Below are 9000 nucleotides of genomic sequence, written 5' to 3'. Positions count from 1 at the left end.
CCCCTCTTTTTTCTGGCAGTCTCTCAGATATTGAAACACTGTTATTATGTCACCTCTAGTCCTTCTTTTCACTAGACTAACCATATCCAGTTCCTGCAATCATTCTTCACATGTTTTAGTCTCCAGACCCTTAATCATCTTAGTTGCTGTTCTGGAAACTTTTCCCAAAGTTTCAGCATCTTTTTTGTAATGTGTGGTGACCAAAACTGGATGTTATACTCCAGGTATGGCCTTACTAAGGTTTTATAAAGCAATACTAATACTTCACATGATGTTTACTCTATGCCTCTGCTTTTGGAACCAAGGATTGCATTAGGTTTTTTTGGCTGCCGCCGCATACTACTGACTCATGTTTAAGTGATCATCCACTAGGACAGGGCTTTTCAACCTTTTCACCCATTGTACCATTTTTAGGATATGGCAACATCCGAGTACCACCAGTCGCCTAGCAAGGTGTCAAAAACTTGATGACCAAAAAAAAAAAAAGGAAAAAAGTGATAAAGTACAGGTAGTCCTCGACTTATAACATTTTGCTTAATGACTGTTCGAAGTTACAATGGCACTGAAAAAAGTGCCCCCCAAGCCACAGCCGAACAAGACACCTGCCTGCCCACCCGGCAGTGCTCTTCCTCCTGTCCGAGGTTTTCATTGTTGTGAGCATTTCTGTTGAGGATTGGCAGCGGGGGTGGGGTGGGGGAGTGTTTGGTTTTTATTCCCCCCGTCTGCTGGGTGGTTGCAGCAGGTTTTGGTCACTTCACATGACCCTGGGACACTGTGACCATCATAAGTATGAATCAGTTGCCAAGCATCTGAATGTAAATCACCAGACCCTGGAGATGCTGCAACATTCCAGCTGATTGGCGCTTCTTCAGGGCTCAGCAGAAGTGCCAGGGTCAGCGCTGAGCTCCAGCTGGAGCCTGGTGCTGATCCTGGCGTTTCCACTGAACCCTGACAGCCCCGAAGAAGCGCCAATCAGCTGGAAAGTAGCACTGATCCTGGCACTTTCACTGAGTCCTGACAGCCCTGCAGCTCCAGCCATCTCTCGCTCAGGCTTGTGCAGTACTGCCACCGGTTCAGCTCATTCCCCTCCCCCGCTACTTTTCTAGGATGGTTGCATACCATCTGCCAGGTGCCAATGTACCACAGGTGGTACCCGTACCACTGGTTGAAAAGCCCTGCACTAGGAGTCCAAGTTCTCTCTCATAGTTACTGTTTTTGAGCCAGGTTTCACCTTTGGTTTTTCCTGCCCAGGTGTAAAACCTTGCTTTTCTCCACATTACATTTCATGTTCTTGGATAGGGCCCATTGTTCAAGTCTGTCAAGATATTTTTGAATGCTGAGTTTGTCTTCTGGGATGTTGGCTATTCCTGCCAGATTAGTGTCATCTGCAAGTTTGATGAGTTCCCTTTCTATTCCCTCATCTAAGTCATTTATGAAGATATTGAAGAGTACTGGATCTAAGATGGAACCTTGTGGTACCCCACTGCTTACTTGCCTCCATCTAGATGTAGTACTACTAAGGATTACTCCTTGAGTATGTTTTGTCAGCCATTACAAATCCATCCATCCCTGGTTGTGATGCTCTCTATCCCACATTTTTCTAGTTTACAAAGAAATAGATTGAGGTCTACTTTGTTGAATGCCTTATTGAAATCTAAGTATACTATATCCACAGCATTTCACTGATCTGCTAATTTAGTCACTTTGTCAAAGAATGAAATAAGGTTGGTTTGTCATGATCTGTTTTTGACAAACCTGTGCTGGCTTCTGGTTATAACTTTATCTGCTTCTGGGTGTTTGCAGATCTGTTTTTTTGTTATCTTTTCCAGAATCTTCCCAGGCTGATTGATCTGTAATTTCCTGGATATTCCTTCTCTCTTTTTTGAAGATGGGAATCACCTCAACTTTTTTACAGTCCTCAGGTAGTTCACCAGTGCTCCAGGAACTTTGAAAGATATGGTATAATGGTTCTGAGATAACATCTGCCAGCTCCTCTAGGCTGTAGTTCATCAGGTCCTGCTGATTTGAACTCATCAAGATCAGACAGATGTTCTCTTACCATTTTCTTGTTTAGTTTAAATTTTTATTTCTGCCTTTTATGGTTACGTTTTTGGCAGGTTGAGCTATAATTTCATTATGCATGAAGACTGATGCAAAGAATAAGTTAAGCAGCACTGCTTTCTCTCTACTGCCCGTTACTTCCTTGCCATCTTCTCTCTTTAGTGGATGGTTTCCTTGACTTTTATCTTGTTTTTTATACATAGAAACTTTTTAAATTATCTGTTAAGATATTTAAATTTAGTAGCTGGAACAGTGTGATTGTGCAGTGAGTCAGAACACACAACTTTGGTTGGAGAATGTTGGCTCCTGCCTGAGGCAATCTGTGTTGTGTGTGGGTGTCGAGGGGAGTTTCCCCTTTTCCCACCTTTTTCTTCTGTGTGCCCTGTGTGCTCTGTGATTTACCTCATGATGTTCCTGTTGTGCTGATTTACCGGACGATGCTCCAGTTTGGCTATCTTATTTTCTGTAAATATATTTATTTATATAAATGTACAAGTTCGCGTCAGCGTCTATGACTTTATTTGGACACTGGCTGCGTAATTCCCTGATAATATCTTTGACACTTGTTGCAAGTTTTAGTTCATTCTGAGCCATAGCTTTCATGACTTCATCTTTGCATATTCAGGCTAGATGCTGGCATTCTGCCTTAGTTATGTGTCCCTCTTTCCATTTTTTGTACTTATCCTTTTTGTCTTTCAGTTTATCAGAGGAATCTTTATGCAACCATGTTGGTTTCTTCTTGGATTTCTTGTTTTTCTTTTTTAGTGGTATTGTGCTGGATTGGGCTTTTATGACCATATTTTTAGAGTTTCCCAAGCTTAGGCATTAAATTATTAGACAATAATGTAATAATTAGACAATAATAACAATCATTAGACAATGCTTTGGACTTAATTTGGAAGGTAGAGAAGTGCTAAACTGTTACTTATCTCCACCCCGTTTGTACCCTGCTCTCTTCCTTGTCATCTTTGTTAGTTTTAATATTAATATTTATGACACTTATTTAACAGTGTGTCAATGCTGCTAACATCGGATGTTCTTGCTTTGACAACATATGGAGATGCAGCTATTTTCCTTCTTATGTTTTACTCTTAGAATTAGAGAATTAGATGACACTGGGGGGGGGGGAGGAGGAATGTGCATGGGAATTTAATTAGACATAACAATATTGTAACTAGGGTGAGAACCAAGGTTTTTTGAAAAAGAGATGATAAGAAATGGTGGGTTGAAGAACTGGAGGGAAAGCCAGCATTTCAAACTAATTGGAGAATGTGATTTATGACTGTTAATTAGAGGAGGGAATTGTGCTTTGATACTATGTGCTCAGGGGATTTTGGCTTTACCTATGTATGTGCGGATGCTATGCTACTCGAATAAAGATTATTTAAGCTAAACAGTACCTTGAAGTTCTTTGAAGAGTTTCATCTGTCGGAACCATGACACAGTGATTTTACTGTAGGAGATGACCAGGCTGAGCCTGAGGGAGGGGTCAACCATATCATTAGTCATGAGTCCCTTTGCAACTGCATGAGATCTAACTTCAGCCCATCTTGAATTTCTTTCTATTCTTAAATCTCATTCATTTCTTTTAATGGTCACTTGGCCAGATTCTTGTAGAGAACTTAAGCTTTCAATAAATTTTTATACTCATCTGAACTGCCTGAATCTCCTGATTTCCTGGGCGCTTAACAATTACTTTTCTAAAAAAAAAAAAAAAAAAAAAAAAGTTAAAATACAAAAGTTAAAAAAAGGTTTTTACAAAATAAAATCCCCAGACATTAAAAAAGTGCATTAAAAAGACACAAACACATATACAAATATTATCCTCTATAAATATATTGCAACAATATTAATTTCCCACCCCTTGTGAAACAGGCCTCCAAATTTTTAAACTTATAACTCTATTTGTAAATTATTAACCTGTATTAACAGAGGGATAGAATCAAGATCACGTGAAGTGTTAATACCACTTTACAACGCCTTGGTAAGGCCACACTTGGAATACTGCATCCAGTTTTGGTCGCCACGATGTAAAAAAGATGCTGAGACTCTAGAAAGAGTACAGAGAAGAGCAACAAAGATGATTAGGGGACTGGAGGCTAAAACATATAAGGAACGGCTGCTGGAATTGGGTATGTCTAGTTTAACAAAGAGAAGGATATAATTATTATTATTATTATTATTATTATTATTATTATTATTATTATTATTATTATTATTATTATTACTATTTATTATTATTATTAATCAAGGAGAGAAGCGACCTAGAACTAAGGAGAAACTTCCTGACAGTTGGAACAATTAACCAGTGGAACAACCTGCCTCCAGAAGTGGCAAATGCTCCAATACTGGAGGTTTTTAAGAAGAGAGTGGACAGCCATTTGTCCGAAATGGTATAGGGTTCCTGCCTGAGCAGGGGGTTGGACTAGATGATCTCCAAGGTCCCTTTCAACTTTATTATTATTATTATTATTATTATTATTATTATTATTATTATTATTATTATTATTATTATTATTATTATTATTAACAACTTAAATTTAATAAGTTAATTGGAGATAGGATAATTGATTTGACATATTATTAAATGAAGGTTCTAATGCAGGGGTGTCAAACTCAATTTCATTGAGGGCCACATCAGCATTGCAGTTTCCCTCCGGGGGCCGGGTGGGTGTGGTCTGAGTGGGTGTGGATGGAGTGGGTGTGGCCTACTGGGTGGGCATGGCCAGCTCTACATTGTTCGCGTCAAGGGTGCCTGTGGGGGCCTGGGCAGGAGTGGGACAGATCTGAGGGTCTCTGGCAGAAGGGGGTGGGACCGGGGCAAATGCCAAGGCATAGTCCACTGGAGGAGCCTCACTGTTCCTCTCAGGCCATGCATGGGGGGGGCTGGATGGTGGTGCAGGCTGCCGGGAGCCCTGGACAGCAGAGGTCAAATGCCCAGCCTGGCCCTTGAGCACCCGCGACACCAAGCCCAGCCCCACTTCCCCAAGGGGGCACCCAGCTGCACTTACCTCCTCCTCAAGGCTGCTGCTGCTGTGCTTGCTCTCCTTACCCAGGTTGCTCATGATGGGTACGAGGGCAAAGTCAGAGGGAGGCCCATTCCCTCTCCATAGGAGGAGACCCAGCTTTGTATCCAAAGCTTCCTTAGCAATAGGATGGGTGACCACCAGGATAGGCCAGGAAGAGGGGGCAAGGGGATGGTTAAAGGGCAGCAGGGCAGGACTAAGGCAGGACTTTCCTCAGACCCTCCTTTTCCTTCTTTCCTTCCTTTCCTAAGTACAGAGTGGTGGGAAAATATTTGAGATGAGGGAGGGAGACAAACAGGCAAGAAATGTAGCTGGGGAGGTATCACCTTTCGTGAGGAATGAAGAAATGCACCATTGCCTGAAAGTGGCCAACACATGGCCCTCACCTACTTCACGTATCTGGCTTGGTGGGCTCTGGGGGAGGGGATGCCATGAGCAGCGTGAGAGTCAACGTTACCTGCGCAATGCCGCCCAGCCCCCAGCCTGCCCAGTTTCAGCAGGCAGTGGGGCGCTTTCCTCACAGTGTCAAGAGGCCGAACTGGGCGGCACAAATCCAAAAAGCGCGATGCCGCCCAGCCCTCAGCTTGCCCAGTTTCGGCAGACAGCGGGGCACTCTCCTCACAGCGCCGAGAGGTTGAGCTGGGCGGTGCAAAGCTCGCCAGCTTTGCACTTTGCTGCCTGCTGAAACTGGGCAAGCTGGGGGCTGGGCAGCATTGCACTTCTCATCAGATTTGCGCCACCCGGCTCAGCTCTTGGTGCTGTGAGGAGAGTGCCCCACTGCCTGCCGAAACCCCTCCACCAGAGCCCATCAAGCCGGATATGTGAAGTAGGCGAGGGCCATTTGCTGGCCCAGGCGATGGTGCATTTCTTCATTCCTCACAAAGGGTGACACCTCCCCAGCATGCACCCAGGGTGCGGGGCCGATACAGCAGGCGCTGGTTCCTCACTGTTTCCAGACAGCCTTGTGGAGCTAAGACTGAATGCGTTTCAGCATAGATGGCCACCACAAAATTGTACATTGGCTCCCGGCTGGCCTGGGCCAGGGCCAAGGCAGAGGGGGCCGTTCCCTCACTGTTTCCAGGATGGCTTCGCGGGCCACATGAAACCACTTTGTGGGCCGCATCCGGCCCCCCAGCCTTGTGTTTGACATGTCTGTTCTAATGCATTGTTTTGTCCTTATAAAGTGGATTTGAACATGGGATGAATGGGTGACTACTAAAGTTAATATACTGAAATTAAATTTGGAAAGTATGTATAATGCTTGAGTAATGATGTAAAAGTATGCAAACTATTATTGAAAGTGAACTTGATAGTATGTATGTAAAAAGGAAGTTAAAAAGACATACCAGAATTAATTGATTTTAGGTAATAAAGTTGAAACTTTTAAAGAAATGTTTAAAGTTCTAAACCATATAAAATAGTTCTCCATTTAACATCAAAGATTCTGGAAGAATACAGTGATTTTTGTTAATATAGACGATAGTTTAATAAGTGTAAATAGAAATATATATCATTTCCCACAACGGGAAAATGGATTTGGTTAAGATGACAATGCAAACTGTTTTAAACAAAGAGATTTTATTTGCCTTTGTTTCTGTTGGGATATTGCTTCTTGTTTTTGTGCTTGAAATAGAAAAAAATGAAATAGAAATTAATTTGAAGATTTAATAATTGTGTAGTTATAGAAATGGTTTGTAATAATTATAGATAATAAAAAAGTAGAGATTGTAAATATATATATTTTTTTTAAAGAAATTTTATTTTTTTTTCCATCATAAAAAACAATCATAACATAAGTAAACACAATAACCAGAAAAAAACCCCCACCCACCCCCCCGGACTTCCCAAACCTAATCCCAGGATAATATTCATATAAAAGTAAGCAAATACTAATATCTCTAACTCCACAAAATATCTTAAACTACATGAAAAGATAGAAAGAAAAAATATGGAACGCTTCACGAATTTGCGTGTCATCCTTGCGCAGGGGCCATGCTAATCTTCTCTGTATCGTTCCAATTTTAGTATATGTGCTGCCGAAGCGAGCACGAGATTGTAAATATATTTAACATATTTTACTATGTTGGAAAGGGCCAACATAGTCAAAGTCAAATTCTTTTTTTCCTCTCTTTTTTTCTCTCCCGCCACCCGCCTTTTTTATTATTATTCCCTCTCTTTTTAAAAATGTTTGTTTTCATTGTATTTTATGTTATATTAAGTTTTAATAAAAGGGATAAAAACCGTTTACAAAGACCAGAATTAAGCTAGGCTGCAGACCAAAAGTTGAAAATCAAAACACCAGGAAAAGAAGTGGGGGAAAGAGATATGAAAAAAAATCCTGCCAGCACTAGATTCTTACCAGGTTTGGCAATTGGACCAGGATATAAGTAAGATCAATAGGTTTGCTGTCCCCTTCCTCTTCTGTTAATGCAAACAAATATAGAGAAAATAGAGAATATAATATAATAATTCTAATTCCAACATGGCAGCTTGTACACTTTGTTCACTGCCGAATGAGAGTGGAAGCTATTCCTCCGTTTGTTCAGTGCTTATCCTTCACCCTGTCTATAATCATCGGCTGCATATATTTTGAACCTGATGGCTCTTTTGGTCCATGGTGTAAATTGAGGCGCCTGTTCTACAAAACTAACCAATTGTAGCTTAATTAACAAGTGATAATTATTAATCTATGGCTTAGCAAGATCAATCAAACAGAGCATTGTGAACTACAAAAAGGAACTTTTTGGGTAAGTTGCACATTTCGTTCCATTATGGATAATTGCAGCTGCTGAGATCTGCAAGCCCAAGATATGAAAAATACACATCAAGTTTCAGGGGGCAAAAAGTACTGGTAGTCCTTTGACTTACAACCATTCATTTAGCAACCGTTTGAAGTTACAATGGCAGTGAAGAAAGTGACTTAAAATCTATATTCATATTTACAACCATGGCAGCATCTTCAGTCACATGATCAACATTCAGGTGCTTGGCACCTGGCATACATTTAAGAGGGTTGCAGCATCCTGGGGTCACGTGATCACCATTTGTGATCTTTCCAGCCAGCTTCCCACCAGCAAAATCAATGGGGGGAAGCTGCATTTACTTAATGATCGCATGATTCACTTAACTGCAGTGATTTGCTTAACAACCATGACAAAAAAGGTCTTAAAATTAGGAATGACTCACTTAACAACTGCTTTGCTTTACAATGGAAATTCTGGTCCCAGTTGTGGTCGTAAGTCAAGGACTACCTGTGGATAAAATCTTATCTCCTCTAATAATTTGGAACCCAGAGGCAAAGCCACTCTGTCCTATCTTCCTTGGGCAATCCAAAGTCTTGTAAATCTGGAAATTGTTGTAGGAAGAGAGCTCTTTTTTGTTTCCCACACCATGGCTAATTAAGCTGACAAGGTAGGTTGGACAATTATTATCATCATCACACAGGAATCTATAATCATCCACATCCCTCACCTACTGGTCTGGAAATTGGTTTTGCCAATTGTATTAAATCCCAGTGATTTTAGAAAAAAATTCTAGTATTTTGAATAAATTTAGCTAAAGTATTTATTTCAACTAACCCAATGTTTTACTGTACTGGATTAAATTTATATTTATGCAATATTTTCTGGTGAGAATTGTTTGTTTGTTTGTTTAATTTGTTTGTTTGGCACCCATTTCGCTTCGGGGTAAGATTTTGAGTCACTGTTCCCATTTATAAAGCTGAATAACGTGCGGACTGAGGAATTCTGAGAGTTGAAACTCGTAAATTGACCAAATTGGGAAACACAACTCGAGGGGGAGTCGCTTCTCTTGCGGAAAGCGAGCGAAAGCGAAAGCGAAAGCAAAAGCGGCGGTCTCTGTTTCTTGTTCGAGAGATCCGTTACTTGTTTGCGGACAGAGCTTCGCGCTATTT

At 41.1% G+C, this 9000-nt stretch overlaps 1 non-coding gene across 1 annotated transcript; it reads right to left on the bottom strand.

Moving 5' to 3' along the window:
* Positions 1-7029: 7029 nt before the first annotated feature.
* LOC114923498 lies at positions 7030-7136 on the bottom strand. Its single transcript, XR_003810649.1, has one exon. It is a non-coding gene; the product is annotated as a U6 spliceosomal RNA (small nuclear RNA).
* Positions 7137-9000: the final 1864 nt, after the last annotated feature.

The sequence above is a fragment of the Protobothrops mucrosquamatus genome, unplaced genomic scaffold, assembly GCF_001527695.2.
Source record: "Protobothrops mucrosquamatus isolate PMUCROS unplaced genomic scaffold, P.Mucros_1.0 scaffold4055, whole genome shotgun sequence".
Lineage (NCBI taxonomy): Eukaryota > Metazoa > Chordata > Lepidosauria > Squamata > Viperidae > Protobothrops > Protobothrops mucrosquamatus.
This window is presented reverse-complemented; position numbering and strand designations above follow the sequence as displayed.